At 43.3% G+C, this 25,757-nt stretch overlaps 1 protein-coding gene across 2 annotated transcripts in view; it reads left to right on the top strand.

The window, feature by feature from the left end:
• CDYL (chromodomain Y like) overlaps window positions 1-25,757 on the top strand; it is a 152,572-nt gene that overhangs the window by 72,727 nt on the left and 54,088 nt on the right. The window contains exon 2 of one of the 2 annotated variants that reach the window (XM_075921309.2): window positions 25,409-25,455. The exons of the other annotated variant lie outside the window; for it this stretch is intronic. The gene's annotated coding sequence lies outside the window, so the exon portion shown is untranslated. The remainder of the gene's footprint in view (window positions 1-25,408; window positions 25,456-25,757) is intronic. 2 annotated transcript variants of the gene reach the window in all.

Below are 25,757 nucleotides of genomic sequence, written 5' to 3'. Positions count from 1 at the left end.
CTTCTGGGATAGGAAAACCATTTACCTCCTCCTCTACTTATCTGATATACAATGAGACTGCACATCTTGAAACAAAGCATGAGCAGAGAAAATCCAAAGCCCTAGATGATTATGATGATTCTTAATAATAATAATAATAATATAATAATAATTAATCATAATAATTTATTTGTATTACTGATGCACTCGGATCACTAGTCATTGACCAGGAAGTCACTGTGCTAGGCGATGTACAAACACAGAACCAAAAGTGGTCCCTTTGCCAAAGAGCTTACAATCTAAGAATTTGGCAAGAGATGACAGATGGATACAGACAAATGTGGGAGTGTGGGGAAAGAATGGGACAATATTGGTCAGCACGATAGATAATGATCTTTGAACTTAGCTCTAGTCAAGTTTTCTGTAGACATCGACAAAATTTTTGGAGGAATTTGAAGGATAATGCAGTATCAGTGGGGGGTGTTTATGGACAGTTCATTACAAGCAAGAGGGATACAATGTGAGAGGGCATGATGCATGTTTGAAAATGTGATAAATGGAGACTGGCATTGTGGGCTGATCTGAGGCTGGAATTAACGTCTCTGTAGCAAGTGAGAGATTATGGGTATGGTAGGAAATAGGGATGTGAAGTGACTGGTTGAATAGTTGACTATCTGGTAAGCCTAGGCTTATCAGGTAGTTAAGTCACTACTCGACTACTCCTTCTGTATCAGAGGCAGCGAGTGGCAGGGGTAGCAGGAGCAGGTGCTGGGGGGAGCTGGCTTAATAGCGCCATGCAGCGCTTCCGTTTTGAAATGTACAAGAGCCCCAAGGTGGAATGCCGCTGCTGTGCCCCTGATCCCTTCCACGGAGCTGGAGCTGGGGGGACCTGGCTTTTAAGCCAGCTCCCCCCCCAGCACCACCTCCCCTTGCTGCCTCTTTCTGATAAGCTTTTGCTTATTGGATAGTCGACTAGTTGCTTACATCCCTACATCTGGTACGAGTTGGGACTGAACATTCCCGGGTCCCAGACCTACTGCTGTGGCTCTGCCTTTTAATGTAGTAAGAGCTGGGTGACTGTTACTACATTTAAAAGGCAGAGGTACAGCAAACCGGGACCAGGCGCAAGCCAGGACTGCTCAGTTCCAGCTTGTGCTGGGTCTGGGATAGGGATGTTAAATTTCAATTAATTAACTAATTGAATAGTTGATGGGATTCACCAGGTCCCAGGGTTCAGGCAGGCCTCGGGGGTTGGAGCTAGGCCTTGAGCTCAGGCTGGTCCTCTGAATCGCCAGGCACCAGTAGAGCCTTGGGTTCCTCTAGGTCAGGGGGTAGCCCTGCTGGCCGGCTTGGCCAGGCCTCAGTGACCTAGGCAGGGAAGCCTTCACTGGCCTGAGGGAAGGCAGCTGTGGGAGGCCCGGGCCAGGTCTCAGCCTCGTCAGCCAGGAGCTCTGGGCAGGCCTCTGTCTCCCTCAGAGGCTGGGCCCCAACTGAGATCCCTGGCACAGTTCTTATAGCCCTGGCCACGCCCCTTAGCTTCCTGTCAGGTGAGGGGGCGGGGCTAGGGTGTGCACAAAATGGCTCCCAGGGGGGTGTGAACATGAAGTTCTCTTTCAGGGGAGGTGTGAAGGTAAAAAGGTTAAGAACCCCTGCTATAGAGAGTCACCCAATCCAGGCTGACAGGCTTGTGCTAGTGGGGCTTGAGCAAGCATGCTGAAGATAGCAATGTGGACTTTGTGGCTCAGGCTCTAAAGGCCACCAAACACCTCAGACTTGATACCTTGAGCTAAAGCTTAGGCTATCAGGTCTACACTGGTTAGAGACATTGTTAGAGACCTAGCTTGAACCTAGCCTGCAGTGTAAGCATACATTACTTTGGTTGCAGTTTTCAGTACAGAAAGCAATTTTAGCTTTATTTTTTCTGGTCATTAACACTAAGATAAAGAAAATGCTATCAAACCCAGGCCTTGAAGGTAGACCACTACAACCAACCAGCCTATGCTTCTAGTGCAAGACACCTTTTTGTACAGTGAGAAAAGTGGGAGCTTGAATCTTCTCGCACAGTACTAAACCAAAATATTCAGAGGCATAGCTTGCGTGTCAGTTATGACACAAAATTGAACAGGTTGGTTATCAGTGCATATTCCAACTAGTTGTCTGTTACAAAAATCTGGGTGTGCTGAGTCTAAAGCATGCAGGAATTATACATGGAGTTAGCAGCTTTTCACCTTCCTATAGATAAGTATGTGTACAGAATATAAAAGCCTCATTTTAACAATACACGCCTCTTACTGCAAGGGGTTGTTTTCCCAAAAAAATGCTGAGCATTTTTTAAATAGTGTGTGATTCAAATAATTTTAAGTCTCTGGTATGTTCTTTAATATCGCTTGTCCCTGAAGTATCTCATTGTCCTCTTTCCATGTTGAGTGAAAATGGCAAGACTTGTGGTATTATTAATGTAAGGTTGTAGCAACACAGTAGTAAGAAATGGGAAAGTGCTAGTATGAGGTGTTAAGCAGGATTCACAACCTTAAAGGCTGAGAGGAACTGCATCCCGCCAGTCAAGCACTTATAAACTGGCGCAGATTAGCAATGTTAAAATAAGTTTATTTTTGTCAATGCTTAACCACTGAAATTTTTAGTGGGTACATGTTTACACATGGGTGGCAGGAGGCGGTGCTCTTGGGCAACTTATTGGTTAACTGTGTATACAGGTATATGTTAACATCCCTAGTGAAGATCAGTCATGGACTATGTGGCATTGCCTTGATTGATTCCACAGTAGAGTTGGTCCATCCAGAGATGTCATGCTCACGAGGGGTTACATCACCGGCTTTAGTATCTATGACTGTAGCAGAAAGCTTCAAATTATGAATCATCTGCTTGAGATGCCAGCGTTTTGATCATGAAGCCTCTTCCAGTGACTGAGCCCAGTAAAATACTTGGACAATCATATGTGCACGAATGTGGAAGGGAACAGTATAAGGACAGGATAAGAAGGTTACATTTAATTTAAAAAAACCTTGGAAGTCAAAATACTGCATATTAATTTGGGATTTATCCAGCTATCTAGGACATAAGCCAGTTATATTTACAGTAGGCAGAAAAATCAGCTGCTGCTAACGGTTCACAACATGACTATCACAGAATCAAATAAGACAACATCAGTTTCCCTTTTTCCTGATTCTTATAAATCTGGAGCTCAAAAGAGAGAGACTTTTGAGTTGAGAATTTTATGTACATAATTTTTATCTCTACAAGTGTCTCGATTTTGTAGGAAACAATATAGTCATGATGAAGTACAAAGACATAAAATTACCATGAAGAAAGTAATTTTCTCAAAGCTTGAGTAACCTTGGCTACATCAGCAAATAACTGGGTTCTTTACTCTTTATAAAGAATTACAGGCAGTCCCCTGGTTACGTACAAGATAGGGACTTTAGGTTTGTTCTTAAGTTGAATCTGTATGTAAGTCGGAACTGGCGTCCAGATTCAGCAGCTGCTGAAACTGACCGCCAGTTCTCACTTACATACAGATTCAACTTAAGAACCCCAAGTCCCCAAGTCAGCTGCTGCTGAAACTGATCAGCGGCTGATTCCAGGAAGCCCTGGGCAGAGCAACTGTGCCTCGGGCTTCCTGTAGTCAGCGCTGGTCAGTTTCAGCAGCGGCTGACTTGGGGACGCCTAGGGCAGAGCAGCTGGGGTGCTGCTGGGTTGCTCCAGTAGTGCAGCTCCTCGGCGCTACTGGACCAACCCAGCAGCACCCCAGCTGCTCTGCCCCAGGCGTCCTGATTCAGCCGCTGCTGAAACTGACCAGCAGCGGCTGAATCAGGACGCCTGGGGCAGAGCAGCTGGGGTGCTGCCAGGTTGGTCCAGTAGTGCCCAGAGCGGCGCTGCGGGACCAACCGGCAGCGCCCCAGCTGATCTGCCCCAGGGTCCACAACAAAAGCCTGGTCTGCTGGGCGGGGGCACACTAGCTGCGCCCGCCCTCCCCCCCCCCCCAGCAGACCAGGGACACGGGGAGCAAAGCCGCAGCGGCGGGGTGCCGCACCTCTGAGGCTTTGCTCTGGCGCGGGACCCACTGCCGCGGCGGGTTTGCTCCCGGTGTCCCTGGTCTGCTGCTGCTGCTCTGGCAAAGCCTCAGAAGCGCAGGAACCCGCCGCGGCTGCGGGTTTGCTCGCGGTGCCCCTGGTCTGCTGGGGACCGTCTCCAGCAGACCAGGGGCACCGCGAGCAAAGCCGCCGGGGCTGCGGCTTTGCTCCCGATGCCCCTGGTCTGCTGGAGACGGTCCCCAGCAGACCAGGGGCACCGGGAGCAGCTTTTCTCGCCCCGGAGGTCGAGGTGGCTGACCGCTGCCTGTGAGCTCCGGGGCGAGAAAGCCCCGTTTGTAAGTGCGGATGGAACGTAAGTCGGATCCGCGTAAGTCGGGGACTGCCTGTAGTTGAAAATGCAGAAAATCATCTAAAAATATTAATAAACTTTAACTAGTATTTTATTGTTTAAAAGTGTTATTAAAACTGTGATTAATCAGAACTGCTTTCTTAATTTAATTTCTTAATTATTTGAAATAATTTTGATTAATAGCTCTCATTTACATATACAGACACAATTAAAAGGGACAATTCTTTAATAATACATTGTTCTTCAATACGCTGTTCTTCAAAGCAATCTACTATTTTGAGTTTTAAGCTACTTGGCAAAAGAAACAAACAAGCAAACATAGAAAACCCAAACAAAAGAACACTCTGCAATCTCCTGTACTTCAAGGTAAAAAAAAAAAATGCAGTATTGTTTAAAGCCCCATTACTTTTAGCTTCATTACATTAAATTCTCTTCCTTACATTAATTTAAGAAGGAAAAAACGGCTTCTGGTCTCTCCATTGAGGGTTGATTTACTCTAAAGAGATGCTTATAATTCAGGATAATTTTTTCTGTGAGGAAAATTTACCACATGTGCCCATCAAAATACATTTCTTCTAAATATTGAATAACTATTGAGTTAGTATACAGCTCGTCCCTGAGTTGTGAACGGTTGACTTACGACCGATCGCAGTTACAACAGATGCTGTTGTAAATGGCGGACCCTGAGTTACGAACGTGATCCGCACTTACGAACAGCGCGATCATGTGTAATTCTGTGGGGTTCGACTTACGAACGAACAGAGTTCTGACTAATTGCTTGGTCCGTAACCAGTTCGTAAGTTGGGAAGAGGCTGTATATGGATTTACACTAATCTTTTCATAGATAAGATTGTAAACAGCTTCTCATTATTAATCTGTTTTTGTCCCGTGGTTGTATTCCTCAAAAAAAAAAAAATTCTCTGCATTTGAAATTTAGTATGTCCTTTTCCCAAAGAATGATATGTGAATTTTAGGCCCTCCTCCAATCTGAAGTGAATCTATTCATAGGCATTTTCATGGTATGACGCTAATAACAAAAGGGTTGGGGAAAGAAAGTGGTCATCTTTGCATTTTAAAAATCTTATGATGCTTTTTTGTTGGATCATCTTTCACTGATACTTGCTTATATTAGACCAGAGGTGGGCAATCATTTTTAACAGTGGGTCCCTCCAAGATTTGGTAAGTGGTTACGGGCTACACTTCCGTGGAGGAAGTATGGGGTCTGGGACAGCAGGTGGGGTGTAGAAGGGAGCTTGGGATAGAGGACTGGGGTGCAGGAGGGTATGTGGGGTCTGAGAGAGTTTTGGTGAAGGAGGGGGTTATAATCTGTGTCAGGGGATTGGGGTGCAGGGTCCAGGAGGAGTTATGGGTGTAAGAGAGGATTCTCGCCTGGAAAAGGGGTGTACAAGGGCGTGCAGATTCTGGGAGGGAGTTGTGACTGGGGAAAAGGGGTGCAGAGGGTTTGGGGTGGTGACATTGGTCAGGGAATGGGGTGCAGGGTCAGGGAGGAGTATGTGTGCAGGAAAGGATTCTGGCCTGACAGAGGGGTGCAAGGTCTGGGAGGCAGTTGTGACCTGGAAGAGGTGGGGAGAAGGGATATATAGGGTTTGGGTAGTGGCTTGGGGAAGGTAATTTAGGAGGAAACAGGGTGGGTGCCAGAGGCAGACTGTGGCTGGGAGGCGCTTACCTAGGCAACCCCCAGCCAGCAGCTCTGCAGACTCTGTGCCTTTGTGCTGGGTTGGATGCTCCACATGGCTCAGCTCCAGCACATGCAGGGATGGGGAGAGTGCGGAGGCTTCGTTTGCTGCCTCTGCCATTAGCAAAATTTCTCAGCTCCTATTGGCTGGAAACTGGCCAATGGGAGCATGGGGATTTTCCTAGGGAACAGGAACAGCATGCAAAGCTTTCTCCTTCCTGCCCAGCTTGCAGAGCAATTAGCAGCCTGCTGTCTAACGTGGCTGCCCCTGCTCTGTAGTAAGGGTGCTCGCGAGGTGGCCATTTCTTGCACACCCCTGTATTAGATTTTTTTTAGGAGCCGATAAAAGTTCCATGCATAGGCTTAATTTGCAAAGCCTAGAGTGTTCAGATTAAGAGTTAATCTCTTGGAGTTTTTGTAATGTTTAGAAACCTGCCTTCAAGTTCCAACACTAGATAAATATATTCAAATGTCGAACTCCCCTCCCACCCCAATTCAGTCAGACTTCAGAGTGCTGGGTTTTGTGAAATTCATTTGCCATTGAACCCTACTATACTTTATTAAAAGATGTTCATAAACCCCTACAGAGTCTACAAACTCAGATTTGGCAGAGTATGCAGGCTTTAGGTGTTTTGAAGATCTGGTAGATTTCAGACTGTCAGATTTCTCAGTTGCATACCATGCTTTGACTCATAACAGCAATGTGGTCCTACACTGGGCACATCTGCCCTGAGAAGATTTTCCCTATGTAGGAGTATTCTCTAGTGGCAAGGAGTTGTCATAAATCTGCTTCTGTGGCAGGCCTTACTTCTGTGGATAATATAAGGGTGTATTATGCAGGAGACCTAGGGGTGATGACCTCTGGCAAGGAAGACTAAATTGAGTCACAATTAAAGGAATATGAAAGATTTGTATCCCTTCTAAATGCTTTTTAAAATTTTGCTACTATAACTCTGTTGTGTTTTTTTTTTAATTCAAATAAATACCTGAGCCTTTTTTCAATCCTGTTGAGCTGTTAGCTTTGGCTATATTGTAGCAATGAATGCTAGAGACTAATTGGAAACTGTATGGAAAAATATTGCTTTTGTGTGTTTTGAATTTGGCAACTTTTATTTTTTTTGAATGCCCCTTATCCTACTCACTCTTATTTAAAATATAAGTTCCTAATGTACTTTCTCTTTACCATTCATGATAAAATGTTCCTTATTTCTCTCTTTCTTAAAGTAATCTCTCTATAACTATAACTATAACTATAACTATAACTATAACTATAACTATAACTATATCTATTTTTTCCATACTCCAATAATTCCTGTTGTCATCTCTGATCCATGACTTGCCCTAGATTCTGCAAATATGTTTTAATCTAGGAGTCAGTTCAGAGAGATCTCACACAAGACTAGTGTGGCAAGTGTTCAGTTTCTGAATGCTGTTTAATATTCTCTTCTTTTTTTTTTTTTTTTTTTTTTTTGAGATGGGGTAATCAGAACTGGACACAGTGTTCTAAGTGAGGGTATATCATTAATTTGTTGTCATTATATTTTCAATATTTATTATGGAATCCTAGAAATGTAGGACTAGAAGGCACCTCATTGCTGATCCAGGATTGTACATACCTTAATCTAGACCATCCCTAGGTGTCTAACTTTTAAATTTTATAACACTTAGTGGATGGGGGAAAACAGTCAACTTGATATATCTTGTATTATGTTTGCTTTTTTGACTGCTGTTGCATATTGAGCTGTCTAGCCATTTTTATGAGTTGATAGTTAATTTAGAGCACAGAACAGTATGAGTAGCTCAAATTATTTCCTCCATTGTGCAGTACTTTCCATTTAACATTGAATTTCATCTTCCATTATATTCCTTACCCACCTAGCTTGGTTTAGTTCTTCTACATTTTTGAACAATGTTCTCCAAGCTTAAGTAACCTAAGTAATGCTGACCTCAATGAGCTGACCTTGTGGTAAAACTGTGAATGCCTTCTCTTCGCTGTATTTTCAGTTAATGATAGTTTGCATGTGTTAGCTACCCTGAAGAAAAAACACACATTTTTAGAAGTGACTACAAAGCATGAATTGTGACATGTAGATTTATCGCATATACAGACATTTTTAAAAATAAAATTAGAATTTGCAGAACACACTAACGTTTCTGGATAGATTAAAGTCACAGAACTTATTTATGATGTTAGGTCAGTGTATCATGATTTTGTCATGCCTTTTGCTTCACGGAGTCATTTGCCATCTCATCAGATAAAATGTTCAGAGGACAGCAGCCCATTTCCTGTGGGCTGAGCAGGAAGTATAAACATTACAGGTTAATAAAGAATAGTTTCCTTAGGTTCTGCTAAGCAAAAATATCTCACCAGCCATCTATAAAATGTAAATCAATTTAAATGTGTTTAAAACTATTATTGTACCATTTGTTTTATAACCACTTGCTTGTGGTTGTTTTTCCACAGTTACAATGTTTAGTTCGAGTAAAAATACCTGTATTCATTTTTATGGAAAAGGTAGGCAGCTTTTCCTCAGCTTCTTTATACTCAAATATGACGTGAGAGTCTGAATAGATTTTCTTTATATCTTCCATTGCTATTCACTATGTGGCTGAGACCATCCACAGATAATTTAACCCTAGAAGATTGAATTTGCAACCTCTGCAGTTTGTCCTAAATAACTTTATTCATAGTTTTTTTCCCGTCAAATAAATATTTTGATTCCCATTCCACTATGCATGGTTTTGGGCATAGGTGTAAGCTTCTAAGTACCTCATTCACATACAAGTATCAGGATGCAATTTTAAAAAAATTATCGAAGTGTCTTCTACAAAGTATGTTGTAATCTTATTCATGATTAATCTGGATTTGGTAATGTCCAGGTGTCCAGTAATCTGAGGAAGGCAAATGGGTTTTAGGAAAGCAAGTAAATGGCAGAGATTTTCAGTGATGTTGATAAATTAACACTTCCTGAGAGCTATTTTAGTTTTTACTTAACAGAGATTGTTACAGGAATTTGTCTGCTATAAAAACATATATCTTTGGGAAGAGCAAGCCATTCTAGACTGAATGGAGCCAAACAGGTATTCCACTATTGATAGCTAGAGCCCTGCCGGATACAAAGTTTGTATCTGTATTTGATCTGTGATCAGTAAACATAAATCCATAGATGTGGCTATCCATGGGTGAAAGTGAATATCAGCAGATTTGCAGGGCTGTAGGTATAAAATCTGGATCTAATCAATGCTGAATCTGCTATCATGGTCCATGAATATAAAACGGATATCCCCAGATTTGCAGGGCTCTATTGATAGTTTACCCTACACTGTTTCACCAAGGACCCTTATCTTTCCCACTATATTTCATTTTCTATCAATTTCTTCCTTTACAGACTCCTTTGTTTCAACTCTGGGCATTCAGACAGGTTAATATCAATCTAGGAATGTTAGATAATATGTATTTGAATAGTCATGTAATTGCATCATATTTTAGTGGTTACGTGACTATTCAATAGTCCCCGTGGGTGGGGGCATCAGCCAGTGCACTCCTGGCCCCGCTGCTGGGGAGCCCCCTGCCATCCCATGCTGCTGCCTCTATCCGCTCCCCACGCAGACCAGCTCCTGCCTGCCACCCCGCGCTGCTGCCTCTGTCCACGGGGCACCCAAGCTTCCTGCAGATAGAGGCTACTCTGCATCCCGCAGAGAAGCCCCTGTCCTCAGGGAGCTCAGAGCCCTCCCTCCCCCACGGACAGAGGCTGCTGCTGCAGAGCAGCTTTTGTCTGTAGGAAGCTCGGACCTCCCATGGACAGGGGCTGCTGCCATGGAGCAGCCGTTGTCCGTGGGGAGCCTGCCCGCCATGGACAGAGACTGCTCCACGGAATCCTACCCTGCAATCCAGCAAGGGTGTGGCAGGTTGGTTCGCAGAGCCAGCACATATGGAGCTGAAACTATCAGAGGCAGCAGTGTAGGGATGGGAAGCACTGGCTCCTACCTCCCCCTCTCTGGCTCTGATACAGAGGCAGCAAGGTGGGGCGAAATGTGTGTAGACAACAGGATTAATCGATAAGCCCAGGCTTATTGGTTAATTGTGTAGTCGTCTACATGCTCACATCCCTATATCAAACAGCCTGATGGACACAATAGTCATACAGGGTGTCATCTGGCTTATGACACAATTGATTCCTCAGAATTACATTGAAAGTCAAAATGTTTCAAGTTGACACTGCTTTTCCCATAAGAATCAATGGTATAAAGAGTGATTGGATACTGAACAAAGGCTGGATACACTATTTTCACCACAGTAACAGAGAATTTTTTGTTTCAAATGAATTACAGATGACAAATGTTGCAACATCAATGTATGTACTGTACACTGTGTTTTGTAAATAGCATTCAAATAAACATACAAACTCCCATATGCAAGGTAGGTGGCTGCTCAGAAAGCCAGCAACATAGGCCCAGCAACATAGGCTCAGAATAGCACACTTGGGATGTTAGATATTGTGTAATTGAATAGTCATGTAACCACGTGAAATCTTAGCGTTACGTAACTATTCTATAGTCCCCGGGGATGGGGCTGGCAGTGAGCTTTGGCCCCACTCCCGGGGAACCCCTTGCCACCACAAGCTGCTGCCTCGGAATGAGAGGCAGCAGCCTCTCTCTGCGGGGTTCTGAGCTCTCTGCGGACAGAGGCTGGTTCACAGTAGCATCCCCTGTCCACGGTTATCTGAGAACCCGGCCGACGGGCTGTTACCACAGACCAGCCTCTATCTGCTGCAAGCCCAGGCCACCATGGACAGAGGCTGCTTTATGACAGCCTCTCCCGCCCCTCCCTTCCCCCCCCTCCCTCTGAGGCAGCAGTGCTGGGGCGGGGCAGATGTCAACATGGAACTGGTGTGGGGGGGGGCAGCTTTTAAGCCAGCTCCCCCCAGTAGCAGCTCCAGCCTGCCCCCTCACCCTCCATGATGCTGCCTCTCTGTCAGAGGCAGGGAGGTGGGGGAATAGGTGCATCCAGTGATTGTGGAGAGCCTGCTTAAAGCCAGCTCCTCATCCGTACTGGCTGCTTCTCCCCACCCCATCTCTTGCTGGTTCTGTATCAGAGGCAGCAATGTGGGGGGAGTCCGTATAGTCGACAAGATTAACTGATAAGCCCAGGCATATTGGTTAATCGTGTAGTCGACTACATGTTGACATCTCTATAGCGCACATGCTGACCCTAAACCAATCTCTGTTCAAGCTTTCTGACTGGCTGAGCCAGGGACCGGGAGCCAATCAGAAACAAGCAGCAACCTTGCCCCACAACAAGCTATCCTGCTGCCTCAAAGCTAGTCAGAGGCATCCCTTCCAGATTCATACCAGTACAATGCAACCAGGAAGCAAGCAAACTTATGCAAATCAAGTTTCATGAAGGTGAAACAAGCGTTGTAGGGGTGAAATGGGCAGTCAATTCATTTGGCATCTGACATAAGTTGAGAGTCATAAATCCGAGGACTCCCGTAAAACAAACAAGCAAACAAAAATACTACCATATTCTCCCATATTCTCTGCATCCTGTTTTAGGAGTACTTGTAGCACATAAACATTTTTATTGAACATATTACTGTATATGGTTTTCATCTTGAAAGTGACTTATAAAGTATTGAAGTGAATATTAGATTATTTTCTTCTGCAATACTCAGAGGAAAACTTCGGGGTAGAGTGTGGGAGGGGAGAAGAAACGTTAAAATTCACTAGTATGCCTTCCTCCAGTAACTTCCAACCTCTTGGCTTGTTTGAGGAGATGAGGAAATGTGATTATTGTTCTGTCCTTGCTTTTCCCAATTGTGATAGTCTTATCACTAGTTTATTTGCAAGTTCCTCAGGTAGCCATCAGTAGTGGCTTTGTCAGGGATGAAGTGAGAGGCAGAAAGTGGGAAATGGCTGTTGCTGTTCTTTGGACTTCTCCAATTTATCCGCATCTTTCCAGAACATGGCACAGTACTCTAGTTGAGGCCTTATCGGTGTCTTGCTTGCAACACTCCTGGTAATTCATCCCACAGTGATTTTCATTGTTTTGCAACAGTATTATATTATTGACTCATATTTACTTTGTGATCCACTGTAAGCCCCAAATCCTTTTCTGACGTACTCTTTCATAGGCAGTCATTTCCCATTTTGTGTTTGTGCGATTGTTCCGTCTAAATTCATGTACTTTCCATTTGTCCTTATTGAATTTCATTCTATTTATTTTAGACTAGTTCTCTAGTTTGACGCTTTTGAATTCTAATCTTGTTCTATAAAGTGCTTGTAACCTCTCCCAGCTTGATATCATTCATAAACTTTATAAGTGTACTTTCTATGCCATTATCCAAATCATTTGTGAAGGTATTAAATGAAACCAGACCCAGGACCTGCAAGACCCTCTCAATAGCCCTTCCAGCTTGATTGTGAATTTTTAACTACTCACTGAGTGTGATTTTCCAATCAGTTATACAAGCACCTTATCGTAAGTTCATCTAGGCTATATATCCCTAGTTTGGTTATGAGAAGGTTCATGTGAGACAGTTTCAAAAACCTTACTAAAATCAAGATAAATCTCTTCTACCACTTCCCTCCATCCATAAATCATGAGACCTCTAGCATGTCTTCCACCAAAGTAAACATATGTAACATATTTAGCATGATGCTTTAAGCTGACAGGAGAGAGCTCTCCAATCAATTTAACTCCTGCCTGCATGAGAGGCAGTAGCTATGTCAGCAGAAGAAGCTGACAGACCACTGCCCACACTGGCGCGTATGCCAGTATAATTTATGTTTCTCCAGGGTGTGGATTGTTCAAACCCATAAGCGACATATGTTATACTGAAGTAATTCATAGTGTAAACATAGTCGTAATCACTTAGGCACTTCTGTAAATTTTGCCACAAATCTTTGGTCCTTATTCAGGCAAAACTCTTGATGACACACACATGGGGGTGTTTTGTCAGTATAAAGACTGCTGGATTCACACTATAAATACTTGCCTTTTCTCTATATAAGTTTATTGAGAAAATGGGGAGGGAAGAGGAGAAGTTTGATTGGCTTGTACGTTGATTGAAGTCTTTGCAATGATTGGTGTTAAAATTTTTTAAAGCACAACTTTAAATTGTATTGATTTAATCATTCATTATCTTTATAGTAACTATGGATTCTTTTGTACAAGTCTTGTGGCTGCAGATTTGTTGTATGACATGATTTTGTGATTACAATTTTTGACCATCTTTAATTGTGTAATGTATCACAAATTATTTGAATTAACAGTGAATTAGGTTAGCATGCCTCCATGTAAAAATATAAACAAGAGATTGTTAAATTATTGTGAAATATTAGAACTATGCACATGCTTCAGGCTAAAATGATAAAAATACTTGGTGTAAGTGGGAGCTCCTTACAATTTTAATTATGTGTTGTATGTGGGTATAATGGTAGGATGACTCACTTGTAGTGCACTGCATTATACTTTCGTGTGATAAATGAATTTCTTTGTATCCACACTCGTGAATATGAGACTTTCTTAAAATTAAAAATAGACTGTTTCCTGCTGGATTTGATAGATATTACTCCATCTTATGGAAGTGGTAAATGTTTAGTAGGATCAGGAGTGCTTGACTTCCTGAAACCATTTGATTTCTTTTTTAAATTAAGTGTTTAGTCAGTGTATCGTAATAGCAGTTTTTCAGTATGACTATTGTGAATTTGTATATTCCTTTTCTATACTTGGCAATACCTATGGGTTAAAATGACATTAGATAGAATAGGAATAAAATGAAAATTGTGATAATTCTCAACTTTCATGTTCATGCAGCAAAGCAACTTTTACACTTGTATTAATATATACTAGGATAGGTTGGTTTTTTTTAAATTGTCTTTTCAGTTGCACTGGCACAAATGTTAAAGTTGCATTGGTGATAAACACAACTGTAACTAGCCTTAGGTCATGAGATTTGCCTACCAAATTCGTCTTTTAAAGCTGAAACCGTGCTTTTTAAAATGTTAGCACATTTTTTCTTTAACATCCTCTGTACCCTTTGAGATGCTTGGGTATGATTCCTCTCTGCCAGCACATAGTAAGTACATTGAGACTTCTGGGGATGTCATTTCCTACAATCACTTACCTTCTCTATTAGCTGTTTATCTCTTCAGAACATGAAACATTGGAACCCTTTTCAACTGAGGGGAAAGGAACAGAATGGAGGAGAAAGTGGAGAATGTCAGAGGATATTTAGTCACACTCTGGTGTGCAGTTGACTTTGCAGCATCACATGATTCACCTGCAGGCTACCTCTTCCATGCATGAAAGGAAAAATGGAGTAGGCTTCAAAGTGCAACAGGAGTAAACCTGAGAAGTTTTGATGGTATAAAACATGGTCGTTTACAGCTTAGGGATGTAAGCAGCTGGTTGCCTCTCACCCCTCCCCGGCTGCCTCTATCAGAGAGAGGCAACAAAGGGGGTGGGGAGCAGGAGCTGGTGCTGATGGGAACCAGTAATGCTGGTTCCCCCCAGCACTGCCTCTGTGGGGGGCAGGGGAGGCAGAGGTACAGTGGGAAATGGTGCAAGCTGGATCTGCTTTAGTGCCTGCTCACCCCATACTCTCTGCAGTGCCCCCTGATATCCCTACTATCTCTATCATAGGCAGCAGGGGGGGAGATAGGGGATGCTGCAGTGAAGCAGTCCCTGTCTGCAGGAGTCCTAGCAGAGGGCTAGGACACCCCCCCCCCACACACACACACAGATAGGGGCTGTTGCTGCCAAGCAACTTCTGTCCACAGTGGCTAGGGCTGGCAGCCCTGCCATGAACAGGTGCTAGTGCTGGAACAGTTTCTGTTTGCAGCAGCCAAGGCTGGACATGGACAAGGGCTGCTCTGGCACCAGCCCTTGCTCGTGGTGGACAGGACTGTCCGCCACAAACGGGCTGTTGGGCTCATCGCGAGCCAGGACTGAGCAGTCCTGGCTCATGCTGATCGCTGCACCTCTGCATTTTAAATGCACAGCTGCCAGTCTCTTAGTATGTTTATGCAGAGCCATGGCGCGGTTGGCTCTGGAGCCGGCATGAGCCAGGATTGCTTTGTCCCAGCTCGAGTTGGCTCCTTTGGAGCTACCCCCACTGCGATTAACCAGATAATGGCATTTTAACATCCTTAGTACAGCTGCCTTTGATGCATCATGTAAGGTCTCTGGTCCCACATTCATGGAGTCAACAATTCGTACTGGGGCTAGAGGACCAGGATGTGTCCGTAGGTTTTTATACGCAAAGCAGGCCTCCACAGTGGGTCCCTCCTTGGGCCACACCACTCTTCCTGGTGGTAGAGCTCTGAGACAGTAATGCTCTGAGAACCTCTCCCTCCCCCCTCTTTTTGGAATGAAATGTTTATCCTGCTTTTAGGAATGTGCCGAAGCTATTTTTGTCTCATACCTCAGTGAAGGTAAATGGTTTATAATACTTTCAGATTCACTCCCTATTTCATAAATTAGTAACTTCAGCATTCTCTAAATTAAGATTTGTTGAGAGTCAGAATATGGGGAAATGCTCCTTCTGCTCAGATTATTTCATGAAGAATAGAGATAGAAATGTAGCCATGTTAGTCTGGTGTAGCTGGAACAAAAAACAGGACTATGTAGCACTTCAAAGACCAACAAGATGGTTTATTAGGCGATGAGCTTTCGTGGGCCAGACCCACTTCCTCAGATCAAATAGTGGAAGAAAATTGTCACAACCATATATACCAAAGGATACAATTAAAAAAAAAAAAAAAAAGAACACGTGAAAAGGACAAATCAAATTTCAGAACAGAAGGGGTATGGGGGGGGGGGGTAAATGTCTATGAGCTAATGATATTAGAGGTGATAATTGGGGAAGCTATCTTTGTAATGGGTAAGATAATTAATGTCTTTGTTTAACCCTAAGCGTAAAGTGTCAAATTTAAGCATGAATGACAGTTCAGAGGATTCTCTTTGAAGTGTGGTCTGAAAAGGTCTTTGAAGCAGGATGCAGGTAATCAAGTCCTTGAGACAGTGTCCTTTCTGGTTGAAATGGCAAGAAACTGTTTTTTCTTTGTGATCCTGTCTAATATCTGTTTTGTGGGCATTGATCTTTTGGCGAAGTGTCTGAGACGTCTGTCCAATGGACACTATGTACAATTTTCTTTCACTATTTGATCTGAGGAAGTGGGTCTGGCCCACGAAAGCTCATCACCTAATAAACCATCTTGTTAGTCTTTGAAGTGCTACATAGTCCTGTTTATTATTTCATGAGTTTGTCGTAGTTGAAAATTTTGTGAATGGATGAATTTCAGCCAGTTAATTTCCATGTAGAACTTTATCCACATTATTTGTCTGGCTTCCTGCTTTAGACCTAAAGAAACAGTACCATATCATCATAAACTGTTGCCCTACAGCAGAAGTCCTTTTCAGTATAAAACTGCATAGTAATGGTTGTGTTTCCTACTGAAATGCCTTAAGCTATGGTTTAGACCCCTGCAGCTACAAAAAGTAAGTGGTATAACAATAGCTATGTTTAGGAAGGTAAGAAACTTAGAGCTTGTGTACACAAGTATTTCATTTGCTGCAAGCTGAGTGTTAAGCCCTTAGTAGCCTGCCAAGCACTAACTCTGTAAACCCTGCTGATGCTCACTGACAATTCCTTAATGCACTTCAATCTGGTACATTTTTAAATGGAGTATTATTTTCAAGTGGGGCATCTTAAAGATATGGAACTTGTATGTCAGCAGAGTCAATGTGGGCACTTACTATGTAGCAAAGTCATGGACTTTGTTTAAACCCCAGCCTGCAGCAAACAAAACTTTCATGTTTACAAGTGGATAGCATAAAATCATTGCTCAGGCAAACTCGCTAGTAATTTGTTGTCAGTCTTCTACTTTATTTTCTGTTTGGTCTGTCATTCTAAATTTTTTATGTCTGCTGCTGTTGGTTCAAGATACTCATCTGGTTTTAAAGGTTCTGAAATGGCAGTTTATGTAAATTCTAGTAAAAATGTAGTGGGAAAGATAGCTGATGCAGTTAATAGACTGGAACTTTGCAGATGCTTGAGAGAACATTTTAGTGCAAATCCCAGCAAAGGTCACCCAACTGCAATTATGTTTGTCATTCTTCAACTCTTTGACAGATTAAGTTGCATAATGTAGTATAATTTCAAATATTCAATACAAACATGCTATCCACCCTGACGACCACACAGTGCAATTTAGACTTCTCTCTGAGGCTCACTAGAACAGGGGAAAGGCAATGTCGAGTCATTTTTCCTTGAAAAACTGTATGCCCCTGCAATCATGCAATGCAGAGTGGGACTTGTTACACCTTTTAAGAAGGTTCCTGTAAAGGTATCCCAACTCATTGTGGAGATCCAAGATTTATCCTAGCACATGATCTGCACAGGAATACTCATTCTGGTGCTTTTCACGGTTGTAGGCAATTCTAACTGGGCCACCTCTTTTGTGCTCACCATTTCCAGGTCCTATGTAGGTGCACCGTGGTGTGTAAGGTTCCCTTCCCATTTGAGTGCACATGTGGAGACAGAGGCATACTTCTATAAAATGTAAATTTGTTGTGGAGAAGTTTGTTTATTGATAGTTGATATATGTGCACACAATACTGCTGTAATGGATAGGACCCTCTATTATGCATGATGGGGGCAGTAGAGAGAACACATGGAAAATATACAGGATACTGTACAATCTGTTGCTGAATTTTAAAGGTTTTTGAGTAAATGGAATGCTAAAATACAATTATTAAAAAATCCCAGCTTGCTGTAGTCATTCTGCACACTGCTGGGTAAGTAAGCTAAAATGCACTAAAACTCCTTCCAGGCAGTTATATAAAATCAAATAAGTGATGGGCTCTCATTTGTGTTCTTTAGCTTCAAATCTTTAAAGAAACTCCCCTTTGGTCAGTACCATAAGACAAGCTGTCATGACCATGAGGGATGGGCAGCAGCCTGGGGACTAAGGGGTTAACTGTACCTAGCCAGGTAGCAGTCAGCCAATATAAATTCAGATAGGGATTTCAAACTGGGATAAAGGAATTTTTGGTTTTTCCCTCCTTTGTTCCTGGGCAGTTCTTTCTCCAGATACTATGGAGGGACAGACATGTCCCTCTCCAAAAAAAGACACTTCACCATCTGTAAGTAGGGCAAAGTCTAATAAATCCATTAGGTTTTATTGTTTTATGGTTTGGGAATGGGAATCTGATGTCTGTGCATTTAAAAATGGGGTTTCCTCTCTTCTGTAACTAAGTTTTGTTCCCATGGGAAAATTCCCCATGAGTTTATTAATTAGTGGCTCTTACCATCAGCCAATCCAACTATGCTTACAGCAGGAGTGGTGTTGTGATAATAAAAGTTCTTTCTTTTTTATTAACCTGGTATTGGTTCAGTTCTATGTCCTGGAATATCTCTGACTAGAGGGCAGCAACCACAGACTGCAGTTTTTTTTCTCTTTTTCACACTCTTTGGAGAAAAGAGCTTGGAGTGCCCTGGGGTTGGTTTCAAGTGTCCACTCCTGTTTGTGGGTTCAAAAGCACTTGATGGTGGCAGTGGATTTTTATCCCCAAAATCTAGGATTTTAGGATTTGAGGGGAAGTTTTATACCAAAGCCGGGAAATATAAGATTTTGGGGTACTTTTGCGGGCTCCCACTACTGCTGCATTCATCGTGTCAGGGTGGGGAATCATCCTTGACACAAGCTTATACCCATGATATAATTATAAATACTGTATTGATCATTTATAGGACTTTCGGGGTAGTGACAACTGAGAAGTTGTACAAAAGGCAACATGAACTTTAAAAGTAGTTTTTGATTATATTAGAAACTTTAAATCAAAGGGAACTAAGTTTAGTACCCAGTTTTTTATTTTTAAATTGACCTAGCAGTTTGGAGTAACTCCTGAAAAACCCAGAATTCAGGCAGTTGTGGAGATACCTCCGCTAGATAGTTTTGTCAGTTAGCTCATACATTAGGATTTGTATTTGTCTTTCTTCTCCTACAGGTCCCAGTAAAGATTTGAGCCCCATGTTGCTAGGCACTATGAAAAACAGAATAAAAATGGTCCTTTGCCCAGGAGAGTGTGTAGTCTCATTAAGACAAGATGCAGCAAGTGGGTACATCTCCAATTATCCCCACAGGTCGTACTTTTGTTAGCCCTTGCAGATTGTGCAATATGCGGCGATTTCCTTATCTATTGTGCTTTATTCCATACTGTCTTTTTTCTTTACATTTACTAATGCTTGTCCCTTTTTATTTTTCTTGCTGCCCCTTTCCCATAGTCCTTCTCATTTTTTTCATATTCTTTGACATTCTGTTGAACAAGTCAATGTAGTTTTTCTTATGTCCCTAAAAATGTATTCCAGCATTGCTCCCGCTTTTCTGAAGTTGCACTGAGTTTGTAAAGCATGTTGGAAGCATAATGCCACAGATCCTCCCTGTGCAGCTAACTTTTCCTTAAAGAAACCTGAGAAAAAGGGAGCTCTAGAGGAGACACAGACAAACAGTCATTAGGGATGTCTGCTAATATTATTTGTCTAGCCATCACTGATATTCTATCCCGAAAGAGACAAGGTGGGTGAAGTAATATCTTTTATTGGACCAGCTTCCAGTTGATGAAAGAGACAAGTTTCTGTGTGACACAGAACACTTCTTGAGTCTAGGATTGGTAATCAGAGTGTTATGTATCCTGGGGCCAACATGGCAGGAACACAGCAAACACTGCACCCTGATGTCATGCACTTGAGAGACTCCTGCTATGGGAACCCATTGATGGTCCTTGTTCTTTCTCTAATCAGACTCTGAAATGTTTGTCTAGAACGTTTGTTGACTTTCCCCTTAAAAGTTAAGGACTTATTTTACCTTGAATTTTTTTATCTGAGTGAAATAAACTAGGAGAGAACATTTCTTTCTGTTATCATTATACCCAGTGTAATAGGTGTTTGTCCATAGAACTAACTAGCTAAGCTGTAGAATAAGGTATATTCTATTTCACTGATGAAGAACCAGTTTCTTAATTTACTGTAAAGGACGTCTGGCAAATCTCTGGAGGATTGTACTGATTTTATTTGGTCCCTGCTTCATAAGGGGAAAAAATGCCTAAGAAAACTCTCTAGAATTAGTAAATCTGCCAAGATTTTTCATTTCCTCTGTTAATGTTGCCCTTGCTAAAATATCATAGTTTACATGCAAAAATCCCTGGAGACAGCACAATGGCATGGAAAATCTGCTTTAAAAGGACCCCTGGATCTAGTAACCTACTTTGTAGTTCTCAATGTGGTCATGCCAGAGAGCCAAATTCCATTTACAGTTCCAGATGGCTTCTCAGTCTGCCAGAGTCTGAGAATGTTGCAAAGGCTTTATTTCTTAGAGCAGGGGTTCTCAAACTTTTTGACACAGGGACCAGTAAATCCATTCACAAACTTTTGGAGGACCGGTAATGTTCATTTGCATATTCATTAATCAAATGATGAATATTCAAATAAGTTGTTTCTGGTCCTCCTAAAACCCCTAGTGCCAGCTTTAGCAAAGCTTTTGATATGGTCACCCACAATATTCTTGCCAGCAAGTTAAGGAATATGGATTGGATAAATGGACTGTAAGACAGACAGAAAGCTGGTTAGACTAGGGTTTCCCAAACTTTTTACTTTAGTTGGAACCCTTTTATTTCAGTTCTGTTTTTTGCAGCCCAAAAATATAAACACACTGAGAAAATACCAGACATATAATGTGTCTGGTATTTTCTCATTGGGTAAGTTGTATTATTACTAGAGGTATCAGTTTGTAGTTTCGAACTGCCTGGTTGGTAAATGTGCTCAGGCTGCATGAATGTGTCTACCAGCCAGATAGTTCGCAACTACTCGAGGGTGTGTGTGTGTGTGGGGAGGGGGGGGGGGGGACAATAGAATCCCCGGGCCGGACTAACTCATGCTTTGCAGGGGGGAGGAGGGGGGAAACGGGGGCAGTGCCCCAAGATCTACATATGGCCGGGTCAGTCCCGCTCCCCACAAGCCGATTCATTCCTCACCCCTGCTCCGCCCGCAGCGCCTCTGGCCAGCCCCACTTCCCCCAACCCCGTCCCAGGCAGCCAGTTCTCCCCCGCTTCTCCTCCCAATCTCCCTTGGCCAGCCCTCCTTCCGACGGCCGCTTCTCCCACCCCCTTCACATCTTCCCCAGAGCTCCCTGCCCCCAACCTCACACCCCCCGGCAGCCCTGCTTCCACCGGCTCCCCAGCCTGCCCCGATTCCCCCATCCAGTGCTGCTTCCGGTGGCCAACTCTCCCCTCCTCCTCACCCCAGAATCCCCGACACCTGCACATTCCCTTAGCCCTGCACCCTCCAGGTGCTTCCCCCTTCCCTTACTGCCCCTTTGTCCTCTTTTTCCCTAATACGTACCTCCTCACCACTCTCTGCCCCTTTCCCCTCCTGCCCCTCTGTGCCCTCACACATGACTTGCTCCATCCTGGCCTTCCTCATGCCCACCCCTTCTCTCAAGCCCTCTCCCAGCACCACCTCCTCCAGCTCCCAATGCTCTTCCCCTCTCCTCTCCCAGCATCACCCTGTCCCCCCTCCCACTGACACCTCTGGCACCAGCCCTTGCCGCGGCCCATAGTTTAGGAAATGCTGTCTTAGAAGTTTGGTAGTAGGAGTGCCTCATTCACTGAAAAGGGATTCTTTGTTGCTGACCAATGAGTAGTGTTGCCATATCTTTTTTTTTTCCCCCCCTCACATTGGGATTTGCATGGTTTTAGCCAGGTACTTTTCTCTCTTGCCAAAGCTTGTGTACAGGATGTTAAGAACTCCTGAAGTAATTTTTGGCACTTCCAAAATATTTTGACATTTCTGTACAAAGAGCATTTATAAACTGGTTTGAATATCTGAATGCATTTATTCTCAGCCTTTTAATCTTCAGGTACTATATTGGAATAGTCTGGGTGAGCCACAGAATCCAGTGTTAGAATTATCAGGATTTGCTGACAGACACTTCTAACTTGTATGACTACAGGTCTGGAATCTCATTTATACTTGGACACTTTACACTGGTAAATGAGAAGCAGACCCAAATACCTGTATGACAAATTTGATTATCTCCCCACATGCTACGAGGTATGTTAGCATATAGTCGTGTAAACAATTAACTGATAACCCTGGGTTTATCAGTTAATCCTAATGACTAAACGTTCCCCTCTTGCTGCCTCTTTTAAGCTGGCTCTCCATGAACACAGGATCACGTGGAGCCACTCCATCTGCACCCACTCTGATAGAGGGTGACGGGGCAAGCAGAGCCAGTTCACATGGGAAGCTGGCTTCAGGCCAGCTCCCCACAGGTAGTGGCTCATGTAGAGCTGCCTGCCTCTCATGCTCCTGTCTCCCTATCAGAGGCAGCAGCCTGGAGGAGTGGGGGACAGGCAGGAGCCAGTAGGCCTGGGGAGGCAGCTTTTAAATGCCTGCATATGTTGGCTTTATGGAGCCGCCTGCCCCCTCCACCTTTTTGCCTCCCACGGGTTGGGGGTGGCCGGAGCTGGTTTTTATATCGGTCTCTCTCACAGACCAGCTCCTGCCTTCCACCCCACAGTGCTGGGTGACAGGAGACTCCCCAGGGGTGGGACCAAGAGCACATAAGCTGCCAGCCCTGCCCCTGGGAACTATTGGATAATTGTGAAACTGCTAAGATTTGGTGTACTTATATGATTATTAAATTACCCAATATCTAACTACAGACTACTACACCCCAAGGGTACTGCATTTGAAAGTTTTGAATATTTACATTTGAGATTTCTGTAGTCTAAAAATGTCCCAGGACCAACGTTTCTTGGGTATTTCTGAAGAAACTTTTTCATGTAGTACCTGTTTTATCATATGATTAATGCAGAAAATATCACTAGTGACTGTCCTGTAGTTAGATTAATTAGATACTGAATGCCAATTGCCCTGGGGAGGAGGAAGGTTGGACCCTTATATTCCTCTTTTTCTACAGCAGAGATCACACAATTGGCACTCTAAATATTTAATAAGATTTCTTCTGATAATCTGCAGTAATGGTTACATTTTAGAATTCATAGGATTCAGATTTCTCTCTTTGGATATTTACAGCTTACAAATATGCAGGCCACATTGCTTTTTCATAGTCACTCTATAGTTGCATGTTTGTTTTATTGTGTGTTTTAATTCTTTATGGCTTTCACATCACCTTTTGCAGTGAGATTTTACATGAAAATGATTTTACCCCATGTAATGAGTGTACATTAATGTCAGTGGGAGGTGTTTGTGCTTTGTAATAATTAAAGTTGCTATAATTCTTGTATTACGTAGTTGCTTTTCAGTCATGTAGATCGTTCACTATGCTTTAACCTATTGGTATTAAAGAGCTACTCTACCTTCATGCATTTTTTTAACAAAGTTGTGCTTAACATCTGGAAGAAACACAGAAGATACTTTATAATAATTAGTTTTTTGTCTGTTACTGGCAGAGACTGTACTACCCAAAAAAGGCCTGGTGTAATTTCCTAGATAAGAGGGAGTAGATTTTAAGGGGCTGATCTTTTAGGTTTTACAATTTTCGAGAGTCTGCAGTGAGAACACAATCTCTGGTCTATTTTTTGAAGGGATAGCATTAGGTCCTCATCTTTACATTTTTTAAAAGTGAGGATAGAATATAGGTTTCCTGACTCCCAGTCCTGTGCTTTAGCTACAAAATCATCTTTTCCTCTCAAGAAGCTCAGAGTAACCTTCAGCTGTATTGCTTGCATGGAATACCAAATGTCAGATGTCACTGAAAACCTTTTTTATTTTTTTTCCTTCAGTTATTCAGTCTGTGCGATGCCTTATCTAGAAATGACCTCACAACAGCACATACATATGTCACACCAAAACAGAAATTACAGAGCTTATGAGACAGCCCTAGTGCTGGAAACATCTTCAGTAACCTATCTGCTCATTGATTGTAGCAATTTTGATCAGATTACATTATACAGGCAGTCCCTGACTTACGCGGATCCGACTTACGTCGGATCCGCACTTAAGAACGGGGCTTTCTCGCCCCGGAGCTCACAGGCAGCGGTCAGCCACCTCGACCTCTGGGGCGAGAAAAGCTGCTCCCGGTGCCCCTGGTCTGCTGGGGACCGTCTCCAGCAAACCATGGGCACCGGGAGCAAAGTGGGTCCCGCGCCAGAGCAAAGCCTCAGAGGCGAGGCACCCCCCGCTGCCGCTTTGCTCCCTGTGTCCCTGGTCTGCTGGGGGGGGGGGTGCAGCTAATGTGCCCCCCCCCCCCCAGCAGACCAGGCTTTTGTTGTGGACCCTGGGGCAGAGCAGCTGGGGCGCTGCCGGTTGGTCCCGCAGCGCCGCTCTGGGCACTACTGGACCAACCCGGCAGCACCCCAGCTGCTCTGCCCCAGGCGTCCTGATTCAGCCGCTGCTGGTCAGTTTCAGCAGCGGCTGAATCAGGACTCCTGGGGCAGAGCAGCTGGGGTGCTGCTGGGTTGGTCCAGTAGTGCCAAGGAGCGGTGCTACTGGAGCAACCCAGCAGCACCCCAGCTGCTCTGCCCCAGACGTCCCTAAGTCAGCCGTTGCTGAAACTGACCAGCGCTGACTACAGGAAGCCCGAGGCACAGTTGCTCTGCCCGGGGCTTCCTGGAATCAGCTGCTGATCAGATTCAGCAGCAGCTGACTTGGGGTTCTTAAGTTGAATCTGTATGTAAGTCAGAACTGGCGGTCAGTTTCAGCAGCGGCTGAATCTGGACGCCAGTTCCGACTTACATACAGATTCAACTTAAGAACAAACCTACAGTCCCTATCTTGTACGTAACCCGGGGACTGCCTGTACTGAATTCTTACACTGACTCACTATAAAGTGGCATGCTGATTTTAAATTGGTACCGTTGGTTTTAAAAACTCTTTCGTGACATTAGCTCTCTCGCTGTTCAAGGCTACATCCTTGTGAGCCTTATTCTGAAGGGTGCTTCTGCCTTGATACTCACTCACTTTTTAGGAATCCCACCATTGTGTCAGGTAGCCAGCAGATGGTACCTTACTATACTGGCCTCTATGGTATGCTAATTACTGCCCACAACACTTCATTTATCCTCACTTGTAAACAACTATAAAACCCAATGTTTCATGCTTTCCACTATTTTAATTAGATCCTTTTATTAAACTTTTTGAATGCTAAGTGGGGTTTTTATGATGCATTTTAATTTTTGTTGTTATCCAGTTCCCCAAGTTTCAAGTGGTGACAGCTTATAAATTATTAATTTGATATAGTATTAGCATGACACATGAAATGAAATCTGCAGAAAACTAGATGCTCTTTTCATTTTATTTCTAGCTCATTCAAAAGCGTTCTAAAGCTACAAAATCTACAGTCTCTAAAAGGTAAGGAGTAGTTTATTAAAGAGGCATATGTGTAAATCTAGTAAATTTTCACCTCATGGTATTAAACCTCATTCCTCAAGATCCATTTCAGCTTCTTGGGAAGAGAAGAACTGAGCATCATCTAATGAGATCTGCAGTGCAGTAACCTTCATCTCATCCCAGCATAAAGTACTATAAAGAAGCTGTTTCTTCCTTAACAAATGTAGATTGGTTTTCCAAGCAGCAGTTCAGTGTTTGAAATGTTTAGCTTTCTTTAGTTAGTATATCTATACTTGTATTCTGTCCTTCCTTCTCTGGATGCT

Source organism: Pelodiscus sinensis, chromosome 2 (genome assembly GCF_052426305.1).
Source record: "Pelodiscus sinensis isolate ZL-2025 chromosome 2, ASM5242630v1, whole genome shotgun sequence".
NCBI classification, from domain to species: Eukaryota; Metazoa; Chordata; order Testudines; family Trionychidae; genus Pelodiscus; species Pelodiscus sinensis.
The sequence above is the reverse complement of the archived record's forward strand: the minus strand, read 5'-3'. Positions and strand labels throughout refer to the sequence as shown.